General features: G+C 40.9%; 1 long non-coding RNA gene across 1 annotated transcript; it reads left to right on the forward strand.

Moving 5' to 3' along the window:
• The first annotated feature begins 1,395 nt into the window (after window positions 1–1,395).
• On the forward strand, window positions 1,396–7,637 carry LOC142601793 (uncharacterized). The gene is made up of 4 exons (XR_012835441.1): window positions 1,396–1,466; window positions 1,781–1,887; window positions 6,530–6,881; window positions 7,455–7,637. It is a non-coding gene; the product is annotated as an uncharacterized LOC142601793 (long non-coding RNA).
• The last annotated feature ends 4,424 nt before the right edge of the window (window positions 7,638–12,061 follow it).

Raw genomic sequence — 12,061 nt, forward strand, 5'->3', positions numbered from 1 at the left:
TTAATTGGGGCAAAAAAAAAATCTTTTCATAAAGTTGAGTGCCCCTGTTTCGTGGAGTAACAACCTGGCTTTTTCCCCCTGCCCTTCAAGAACACATCCACTAGGGTCAACTCTTTTTTCTACCCTCGGGATTCAATTACAGAGTGTTAAGCACCCTGAGGAAAGAACCCTCACTCAGTGTCCATGCTGCCTAGCTCAGGTCAGCAGGGTTTGTAATAGAGATGGACTTTGAATGCCCTTAGTGCTGCAGGTATCTTTGGACCTTCTTCCAGGCATGGAAGGAGAAAACTTGGTGTCTCCTTTCTATGCTAAGATGAAATCAAAATGGTGCACTGAAAAACCCAGAGGAGCTTCTGGACAGAAGTTTTTGGAAGCCTACTGCTGAAAATATGAAGGTTTAGACCAGTGTTTTTCTGCCCACTGCAATAGCCAGGAACTGTGTTCCCACTGAGGCTGTAGGACTGAACACCAGTAAACTGTGTGGTATAGGGTTTGGGGGGCTGGGGATGTTGCTACACTAGCATTTTAAGGCCCTTTTCCCTATCCTCCTCCCTGCACGAGAGACTAGCCCAGGCTGCCTGGGGAAAAGACCTCTGTCAAAGCACACTCACTGACAAATGAAAGCCTCCCGCACTGAGATTAGGAGGAACTTTCTGGTCATGGGAACCATTAGACAAGGATATATGAGCCTCCCCCTCCTGCCCTGGCAGTCACCCCAGCTCCAGTCCCAGTCCTGCAGTGTGCAACCATGACCGGGGCAGCTCGTGACTCCTCTTGGCCATGGCACTCAGCCCGTAAAAGCAGAATGTGAGGATGGAGCTCCAGAGGCAACCTTGCCTTGTGCAGTGGGGCGACGAACATCAGGTGGACAAAGCTGCTGGAGCATCCTCATGCCACGCGTCTGTTGAGGAGCAGCATCACAGTGCAGTGCCTTGGCACAGCGGGGAACGGCGTTGAGAGCTGTTGGCCACCGGGAAAGGGACAAAGAAAAGGCCACTGTCTTTCCAACATGGAGCATGTTGCAGCTGCCCGTGGAGCTGCCTTGCAAAGTGACGGGGTATGTGTGTGTGGGGAGAAAAAAATATTGAACATAATAGTATAATTGGCTGGCTGGCTGGCAGGCTAAAACTTCAGCAGAGGCTGTGATTATACTTGTCACTATCTGTTAACCTACAAAACAGGTGTTGTGCATTTGAAGTGCCAAAATGGTGCTCAGGCTGCAATCTGTGTGTGCACAGACTGCGGCGATAGGAGCATGGGTTGAGGGAAGGGCCGGGGGGCTTGCCAAATGGGCACAGGCGCAGAAAAGGGACGGTTCTGGGCAGGCAATGCCTGTGACGCAAATGGACTTGGCTAGCTTTGGAAGGTGGAGTACCTCCCGGCGGTGCTGGGACCAAGCAGGACAAGTCCTCGGCTGATGGCAGACGGTGCTCCAGTGAGGCCCACAGGGAAGGGGCTCCTCATTTGTAGGTTGATTTAACTGTTGCAGACTTTTGGGCCAGGTTTATTAAAGTTCTCAGGTTACTGAAATTCAGCTGGAGGAACCTTGACTCCTGCCAGGATCCTGAATTTTTACTTGGTTTTAGGAATTAGGACTGTAATGCTTTGTTGCACTCTGTCCAGCTCAGTGTCTTTCTTTAGTATATTTGGGGTTTGTTTCCTTTTTATAAAAGCCATATAAAGTGTTAAACTTTTGGTTTTAATAATATTTTTGGGAAAAAAATCAGAATGCAATATTTCGGGGGGGGGGGGGGAAGTACTTTCTTTTTTTTTCTTCCAGGGAGTATTTACATTATCAAACATTGTGACGACAAGTGTCTTGGGATCTTGCAAGGCTGTATTGTTAAGTAAGTCAACAAGCAATGTAACACTTGGCATGTGTGGAAGGTGAGTGAGCAACATTCAAATGGGAAGAGTAAGTAGGGCTCTGAAGAATACCTAAAGAATCTGAAATAAAATGCTTTGAAGAAAAATACATGGGTGAAGATCAGAAGATCGTAAGGTGCTAATAACTGGCAATTGCCATCACTTGCAAAGCAAAAAGATGCAACGCACTTAAAAATCTTCTTATCTTGTCTAACTAAATGTAACTAGCATTAAAATCAAAATTCAAACTGGGATAGAAATGTGCTTATACCATATGTATGAACAAGATAATCTCATGTCTGAGTTTCACCGTGAGATTGCTTTTAATTCAATCCATAAGTCAGGCTATCTGATTGCTTTTTAAAACTAATATACACCTGTATCGTGCCCTTGTCCCAAATGAGAACAGCCGAGAAACACATCTCATCCGGATGTGCATGACAGTCATCAAGTAGAAATAGCTCATTGTTGACGCACTAACAGGTTTTCTCTAATTGTTGATGAAACTCCCCTTAGTGTTTATTAAACAGATGGTGGTTTGGGTGTGAAGTCAGCAGGTGTGGAAAATATGTTTCTATCATCAGAGGTGGTGCTGCAGGGTACTGTATGAGCTTAGAGTCTTTTTTTTACATATATTGTAGAATATTGCAAACCATAATGCAATAACCAAGTACCTACAAACAGTTGCTTGGCCACGTACCTTGATTATCAGAGATGTGATGCAAATGTTTCTCATACCTTAGGCATTCTCATACTGTGCACCTCCCACCCTGTTCCTGCAAACGGGGGAGTTCGCAGCAAAAGTTAAGGCTTAGGGTGACCTGAGCAAAATTGCTGGTCATTTCTTAGCTCTCTGCTGCAAGACAGAGATGGTTTTAGTTTGGTTAACTGGCGAGGATAATCTTGGTGTAAGGGATTTGCACACCCTGCAAGCCTGGCTCGGATGCAGTGTTGTTTCCTGGCTGGAGCTGTCTCACACACAGCATTTGGGAGAGTGCTGTCATTTTTCTTCCTTCAAAAGAGTCAACGGACACAAGTGAAGAAGAAAAAATTCTCAAAAAGAACAAAAATTAGAGAGAAACCAATGCAAAGCATTGGTTTGTATGTGAAAATGGGCATGATGTATGCAAAAATCTGGGGGTAGCTGCACCCTTCAGACATTTTTCATTAAGACGACAGAGCCGTGAAGCAGAGAAGTTTCCATAAAGTTGAGGAACAATGAGGTCTTTGAAAGAACATTTGTTTGAAAGCCATAAGCAATGCCTTCTGTTCGGTCCTGAGGAGAAATTTTATTACAGAGAGAAACGTATATTGAAATATTTCCTTGGAAAAGAGGGCTCTGTTTTCCTGCTGCAAAGCATTGGATCATTTTCTTTGAAAAAATTAGATTTTAAAGGGGTTTGTGTAGGATTTAACCTGCTGATCAAAGTGGATGTCTTATTCAGGCAAATAACTCTCCAGTTTTCACTGTGTTGACTATGTTTCCACTGACCGCAGTGACACCTTGCTATACTCCTGTGTCCTAATCTGGGATTTCAATCCCAACCCTCAAGTCACAGACAATTTTAATGCAGGTGTGATGGTTTGGAGATTGAAAGTGAGTTTAGTCTCCATATGGTAAAAGGGCTGTTGGAAAATGCAGAAATAACTGCACAAATCAACCAGCAACCCCAGTCATTCCCTGAACTCGGTAACCTGCCATTGCATGCTCCATCTGGAAGGGGTGAGCATGTGCTGGGCTTATTTCAGAAAGTTCAGGACAAAAAGGGAATTTCATGTGCCTTATTTCAGTGAAGAAATGACAGAGTTTTTAAAAAGTGTTTCAGTTATTTACAGAGAACATGCTTCATGCCCGTTTCTGAGTTGGGTAGAAATTAGATCAGGTTGGCTGATCTAATTCTACTTTTTTCACAAATACTTTATTTCTTTATATTGGAGGTTAATTACTGAAGTGTGTGTAAAAATAGAAGGGAAAATAGTATCTCATATCAGCTACAGGTTTCTGCAGATGTTCTGGATCACGCTGCTTCAAAGCTTTATACCATTGCTAAAATATGACGCTAACAAAAAACTATTACTGCATCACCACAACTAACCAAAAAATTTCCAGATTACAGCTGATAATTTTCAATGAAAAATTATATCAAATTGTACCAGCCTTAATTAGGACCTCCTCCATCCTTCTAAGTTTGATAACAAATGTTTTTGCAAGGAACGTAAGTCTGAATTTTGTGCCACTTTTCCCTAACCCCCAAATATTTCTTACCTGGGGGATAAAGTGAATATTTTGTATCTTTTCTGGAGATGAGTACAAGTGAAAGCAATGGGTCCTATCTGTCTCTGTCTTCTGCAGTGATTATATTAGCAACTTTTAGAAGCTCCGTTTTCCATAAATTCTTGCAAAATGTTATTATTAAGAGTACCTGCTTGAATTCTGTAGCAGTTAAAGCTTATATCAAATTTTCTGTTATTACTACCCTCAGCAAGTGTCAGGCTGACAAACTTATACCTATTTGATCATTTCCTTTACCATGTTCAAACACTGCCATAATATTTGCTTTCTCTCAAGTTTCTGCCACTTCTGGACCTGAGTTACTAAAATCAGCATCCAGAGGAGATTCCTAACCTGCTCTTTTAGTAAACCAGGTGCAAGGTACCTGGTTGTACGATATTAAAAAGTTACTTTGGTAGTGGCTGTTTTACATCAGTGTTGGTTATGGCTAGACTGGAAAATATTCCTCCTTTCCTTATGATAGGAGCACAAAGTCTGGTTTTCTCCTGGGCAAGGAATGGATGTATTTGTTAAACACTTCTGGCTTTCTGCATTATTACTGACTATTCTGATGTTCTTACTATTCCTGGGCTTATAGTATTGGTAGGGTTACTCTTAGTCCCAATGGACTCAAACATCTGCTTCTTACTGTCTTTTTGTTTGGCCATATGTATTTCCTTGCATCTCTTTGCTTCCTTATTAATTTTATATAGCTCCAGGATGTATTTTCAGTGTTTACAACATAAAATGTCTAAACATTCATCCATTCATCTTTACTATTGCTCATTTTGCATCCTTTTCTAGCCTAGATTGGTTTTTGAACCATACTTTCTTACTTACACTTTTATTTTGTTTTTGGTTCTTGTAACATCTAGCTAAAAAAAATAATAATAAACTATTCACTACAGGCATCACATTTAGTCTCCAATCCTTCCTTACAACTGCCTTGTACTTGATTCAGCTTTGTGAACCATGTGTTTTTAACTGGCTTAGACAGGAATCAAATATAATCACTTCCACCTTAGATACCGTTAAATTTTACTTCTCGTTTAGAAAATTGTCATCCATGATTTGTAGAAATTCCAGAGAAGTTAGTACTGCTAGAAGGAGATTTTGATATATATCATCCAGAGTGAAGTTTCCCATGACATTCCTCCACCCATGGTAGATAAATGGCTTTGGAGCTGCCCCACCTAATTTTGAGAGTGGTTTAGCATCTTGGGTCAGGCGGCTATTATAACCTCATTTTGTACTTTACCCATCTGGACGTGATCCATAATCAGTCAAAATCATTCGCTCCTGAGCCATCATTGCTACAAAAGAAATTAATGCCAGCCTTGCTCTCCTTTGCACACCTGATCCTCCCCTGGAAGGTTACGGTCACTGCCCCCACACCACTCACAAAAGTAGATGTTTTCTCTGGGTTTCATTAGCACAAATCAATAAAAAATAGCAATTTCACAATGAATATTTGGGAAATATTTCACAAATGTTGATGAGAATTTTAAGTTGTTCTTCAAGAACAAAATGTCATCGGTTTGAACCTAAAGCCTGAATTTCCCTGTACCCAAAATAACATTTTGTTCTCTCAGCTGCTTTAGTTATAATATCTACAAAATGCCTTGTCTTTAAGTTTTCTTTTAAACCTTGTGAATGAGAGAAATAAAAATCCATTGCTTGCAGAAGGCTACTTTCTGAACTTACAAACATCAGTGAAAATGCATGGTGAAGATGGAAGTAATGACAAGAACTTCAGAGGCTAAGTCATAGTTGATGTGATTCCTCTGCTCATCAGCAAAGGCAAGAAAAAGCTCTCTGTAATCAGAAAAATCATATTAAGAAATTCAAGTAACCAGAACAGGACATATCCTTTTGCATTTGGCTTTTAGTTATTTGTAAACCCAGGTTCTCACCATCTTTTTGGGTCCAGCAAACCTCACATGGAAGAATTCCCATTTCAGTGTCAGTTTTCAGTGTTCAAAACTGCTGGTCCAGAAGGGGGTACACAGGAGGGCAGAGACATCCTTGGGGGTAGGAGGCTCCATGGAGACATTGGTGTCCTCAGGGTGGTATCTCCCAAGCAGCATGCCCAGCACAGGGGCTAAATGTGCCTGAAAGACAAATATTGACCTCTGACAGAGTATAAAAAAGTTAATGTGGGTGTTTCCAAGACTTTATGAAATGGAGATAAGTCCTAGGCTATTTCATCAGCTAGGAGACTGTTGACTGAAGCCTAGCATGGGCCAAATACCTACATGCGCAGTGTTTCACAGAATTAATCATGTCTTCAGATATGGAGCCTGCTAGTTTAATTACTGTCCTTTTTTTAATTTTTTCTTTTAGTAGCTAAATGGATCCAGTGACAAGGAATCTTATTTCATTTTTTAACAGATGAAAGAGAAGCAGGCTTCAAAACAGATAATGAATTTCTTCTAACTCGTCTGGAGACTGAAGAGCCATAATTCTGATTGATCAGATATGGTCTGCTTCAGAGAGGCACCAGATGTGATCCAGATTTTAAATAGATGCTGCTACCGTCAAAATGCATTCGCTCCCTCCTGGTATAACAAAGTGAAGTCCATCTGTCTGGAGTTGTGCACTTTTTTTAGTGGTAATAACAGTTAACATCAACAATAAGCTTTGTCTCATTAGTATCACATAATCCCTACTACCAAGTCCTCAGTTTCTGGTCCCCATATTATCTGCCACGGAAAAAATAAAGACCACAGCAGGAGCTAAGAAGGTCAGTGCATTCTCAGGGTAATCAGCTGTAGTAAATTCAATTCTGACAAGACAAGGCTTGCAAATGTCTGGGGAATTAAGGGATCATCTATAATTTCATATGTTGAGTGGGAAAATATCCATCCAAATATTTATTAATTACAGATGAGGATACGTATGGTGGTCATCCTTGGAGACATTTCTTCTGAAGCAAAGCAAGAAAAATAGATTTAACTGTTTGCTGCTTCACCTAAAGAAAAACTACTGATCTTAGTAATTGGCCTTGTGATAGTTTCAGCCAGTATTCTTTCTCTCCCAGGTTTTATTGCTCTGTCTTAGCAACTGATGCCTGTCACCCTTTATAAAACTTTTTGCATAAAAGGTTCCCACTGTAATCAATGGGGAAGCCTTTCCTTGGCTTTAGTCTGGCTCAGTACCATCCCTCCAGGGTTTGCAGTTCTTAAGTGACAAGTAAAGAACAACAGACAGAAGATCTTTGCATTTAGAATTGAACCTTTAATTTAAAGATCTCGAAGCACTTTAGAAACCCTAATTACTCCCCATTGAGGTTTGTATTGCCTTTTCTGTGTTACAGATGTGGAAATTAAAGGACAGGGAGTTTAGAAGCTAACGTTTTCCAACTTGGGCAACTGAAGGTAAGTGCTTACATCCACACCTTTCTTCTTCAAGAGGAAGTCCTCAACACTTTCAAACTCATTTTTGCACCCGTTTTTAAAGTGTGAGCTCTAAGCTTACCTAAGAGCTTACAAAAAGTCACTAGAATTGCTGACAAGGCCATTAAATTGTCTTAAAAAGAAGAGATTCAAAGTGTGTGGCTTATTTATTTCCCTTAGTGAGACCAAGGCTGATGAGGAGAAATGAACACTAAATCCATCAGGGGGCTAAATATCCAGGGAGGAAAAGAGCTATTTAAGTAAAAGAATAAACCTGCCATGAGAACAGAATTATCTCAATTAATCACAAATAAGTATGGACTGGAAATTAGGAGGAGGTTTGTAACTATCAGAGAAGTGGGAACTGGGGACAAATGGGGGAGAGCTTGGGTGCAAATAATGTCATTTGGGTTGAGATGGAGTTGGACCAGAGTCCAGGAGGGATGAAGGGTTGCTGTACCAGCACCTCCAAGGTGTATCCACTGGATGGTCCAGCGTGTCATGTCATTCCCCATGTTGTGCTCACAGGATTGCAAACCAGTGGTTTTTAACCCTGGAGACACATAAATGCTGAGATAAACTGGTCTTCCTCCCTGCAGGGGCCCCTGGGTATTTCTTGTTTAGGGTTTAGGTCATTTGGATAGGAAAATGCTATTGCTGCCACAGGAAGAAAATGAATACCTGGTGATATCAAATACCGCTCTCCTTTTTAGACCCGCAGTGCCTCGTATGCCAGATTGCAGCTATTGTATGAAGAATTTTCAGTTCCTTTTTGTGCCTGGCGGCTGATTGAAAGTTCATATTATTTATGGCAGAAAACAGCAGTGTACTTTTGAGCCTGAGGAAGCTGGGAAAGTGCAGTGGGTGTCAATCAATTAAGCTATTCAACTTATTTATGAAACAAGACAAAACAATGTCTAGGATATGAATTCCCATCTCAATGGGATCCTCCCTGATATAAAATGTCAGAGCTGAAAAAGGGTCAGCTCATGACCCTTGAATATTCTTTTAAACTATTTGCAAATCAATACCTCTTCTCTGGGTTTGTTCAGGGACCATCATTCCCTTTTATTATAAGTCACGGGGCATGGACTGCTTATCAGCGAGTATGGAGACAGATCGCGGCACTAAAGGAGCAGCTGGCTTTGGAGACCGGGCTTGACTCTCATTTATAGGAGAGGCTCAGTTCACACTACCCTGGCAGTGCAAAGGACTTTAAAGTTAGTATAATTATATTTTTTTGCTGATTCTCAGGCTCCTTTGTATCTGCTGAAAGAGCAAAGAACTCCTTCGCTGTGGGTGTGGTTAGGATTGTCTCCCTCTTACTAGCTCCTTTATCAGCCATGATCATCATGTCCCATTTTCTCTTCCATGTGCTTAGTGTCAGGAGGTCCTTCTGCATCCCTGTGTAGCTGGGTTTTGGGTTTGCAGTCCCAAACTGTCTCCCTCTCTCTCTTAAGATTTCTGCTAGCAATGACCTGTTTGGTACAGGTAGGCCTTGAGTGGACAGATGGCCTGATCCTCAGCTGAGCATCTGGCCTATTAAGCTGTCTAAAAAGGCATCATCTTTACAAATCCCAGTCTTAATCTCATTGCCCACTGTGTGACCTGTGGGGGTTTCATATCAGTGCCAAAGAGGGGAAGAGGAGGAGGAGGGCAGCTGGAGAATACACGGAGTCAGAAGGAGGGAGGGAGGTGCCTGCAGGGCAAGTCATCTTGGCTAAGCACTGGAGATGTGCCCATTTCTCATGATGAGGAGATGGCAAAGACTAGTCCTGGCTGGACCAAAGAGTCTACCCTGAGCTCTCCTGCAAGGAGGATGTACACAAAATAAATCCTTGAAATAGTTGGTCCAGGCCTTTGCATAGATTTGTCTAAAGGACCTCCCACTGGCTTTCCTTGTGGCATCTTCCTTCTCCATGAGAAAACGTGGTGTCAACCCAATACCTTTCAGCAGCACTGGGGCAAGCTCAAGTCCTGGCAGGTGAACTGAGGATAAAACAGAAATGTCCGGTTGTCTATTGAGTTTTATCATTAAGAAGAGAGCTTTTTGCAAAAGGGTGATAAGGAAGACAACGGTTTGCAAGGGAGTGAGTCCTTCAAGTCAGTGATCCCTCCTACTGATAATGTGGCATTCCTCAGACGAAATCAATATACATATTTTTTGGCTAGAAGGCCAGCAATGTGGTATATCCATCAGACACCTGTGAAACAGGGACTCTTCCTTTCATTTTCCCTGTTCTAGAATGAACCTTGAGGCAGATATTTGGTAGTGTTAATAACCTGAGAAAAAGGGAAGAATTTCCAAAAAATTTAAGCTTGCATAGTGCTGACTGACCTGGAAATGGAATTGAATTCGACTCTGATCCTTCCACCTATGGACTGGTTTTGAGGTAGAGCTGAATTTTACAGATTTGTCATGGACTAACTCAAAATCTCAGGCCCAAATATAAAATAATTTGGAGCAGGCTTGGATCAGATTCTTTTAGAATTAAAGATATTAAATTGACTATTTGAGTTCCCTGAGTTTTTCCCTTGCAAAATTCAGATGAATTCTTAAAAAATAAATAAGCACAGCTACATTAAGTTCTTTATGATAACTAAGTAAAGAGATGGTCCCCTTCTGTTTTTCAAATCTAAACTATTTTTTAAAAAATATATTTTTAAAAGGTTTTATACCTGAAAAACTGACTAGTTCTGATATGTAGAGTTTCTGCTGCTGGAAAAAAAAAAATCAGTGAAAGTCACCCCCACGTCTGTAAAAGAAAACTTGGACACTGCTTCATATGCAAGTTTGTTTACACTCAGTAATTCTGGTGCAGGTCTGTACTGATGTCTGCTCAGGTAGGAAATGTGAAACAGAAGCCCCCCCGAGAGTTTGTCATTGTTTGGGGGTTTTTTACAGGGTTTTCCCTTAATTACGGAATCTTGGAGAAGTTGTTGTTTGCTTGGTTCTAGGATGTGCAATGAATTCCTACATCAACTGAAAAAAGTCAGAAAGAAAATGAACCACCAAGGCATGAGCTGGACTGCAACACAAGCTTTCTCCAGCTACTGTAGAGAGCCACTCTTCCAACTTCAAGACAATGGGCCAAATTTTTGGTTCAAGCCTCCATCTAGCAAAGTTATTTAGGTACATTCTTAACTTTAAGTGTTTACTGTAAAATACCATTCAAAAGGACTATTCATAAATACAGCTTAACTCTGATACATGTACTGAAGTGCTGCAAACATAATATTTGCCCAAAAGTAATCAATCAAAATGTTTAGGATCAAAATAAAACCCAAGCAGCTCATAAGCTATCAATTTACAATTAAGGTAGAGAAAGGCAGTCCAAAAATAAGAAAGAAACATCTAAGTTCTACTTACAGGCATGAAAGCAATATATTTAATATGGCATTCACTGGAAAACTTTCTAGACAGCTCTGTCATTGAAAAGTGAAACAAAATTGGGTGAAAGCATCCCAAAGAATGGAATATGAATATTGAAAAGGAAATTTCCAGTCAGCCTAACGTTTGTTATCAATAGACGTTCGCCACACAATACTTCTTAGAAATAGATTTGGAGTTGGAAGTTCACTGTGATGTAGCTATAAAAAAAAAAAAAAAAAAAAAAAAGCTGATGAATCACAGTTGCTTCCCTTTAAATAAAGAGTCACTAACCAAGGAACCATCTGTCAGTGTACGATTACCAACTTTCTTTTTGTCTTTCAAAACAGTCTGAGAAATCAAGGGCACTGGGAGTAAAGCGGAGAGCACACACACGCTGCAGGCTCACCAGAGCCAGCCCCAGAGGATCCGATCCGATCCTCACGTTTTTCTCTTGGTGCACCACTTTCATACTGCTGGTTTTCATCTGGTGTGGCTGTATATTTCAAATACAGGCTGAACACTAACAAACAGGGTTATTCTGCAGTAAATGTGGCTAATTTTGGTATGGTTGAGACCTGCAAAGTAAAACTTTTCTAAGAGAGGAAAATCCTTAAGTCCCCTCTCTCAGTTTGTGAAACCAACAGAATAATATTAATTCATTTTCTTCCTCCTATTGAATAGTAAAAAGCCTGGGATACCCTGGGAAAATATATTCTTAATGGTTTTCTTAAGGCTGAATGCCCTACTAGCAGTAAGAAAGACAAAGCAGCAAGATCTAAGGCCTCTTAGTCTCTAGAAAACTGCATAGGTTTTTATGCTGGAAAAATGAGGGATTTATTCCTTTTTTCAGTCAGATGAGTTCAGGGTCAATGTACAATTTCTCTTTTTGTTTCTATTCCAATGACCACCTATTTTGGGGTGTTTTATTCCCCCAAACTCCATCTGAGTCTGATCAAACTTACCGCATCTGGCTCTTCGTTGCTGAAGGCGCTTTGCAAAGTCTGTAGCCACATAGCAGCCGCTCACACAAAACCCAGCACCCCACAAACCCCTTTGTGAAGGAAAAGCAATGGACACCAATAGATTTGCCAGTGAAAACCTGCTCAAATCCTAGCCAAAATTCTATTTGCTATGTTATAATTTTACAAATCCCTC

This window comes from Balearica regulorum, chromosome 4, assembly GCF_011004875.1.
Source record: "Balearica regulorum gibbericeps isolate bBalReg1 chromosome 4, bBalReg1.pri, whole genome shotgun sequence".
Taxonomy (NCBI): Eukaryota; Metazoa; Chordata; class Aves; order Gruiformes; family Gruidae; genus Balearica; species Balearica regulorum.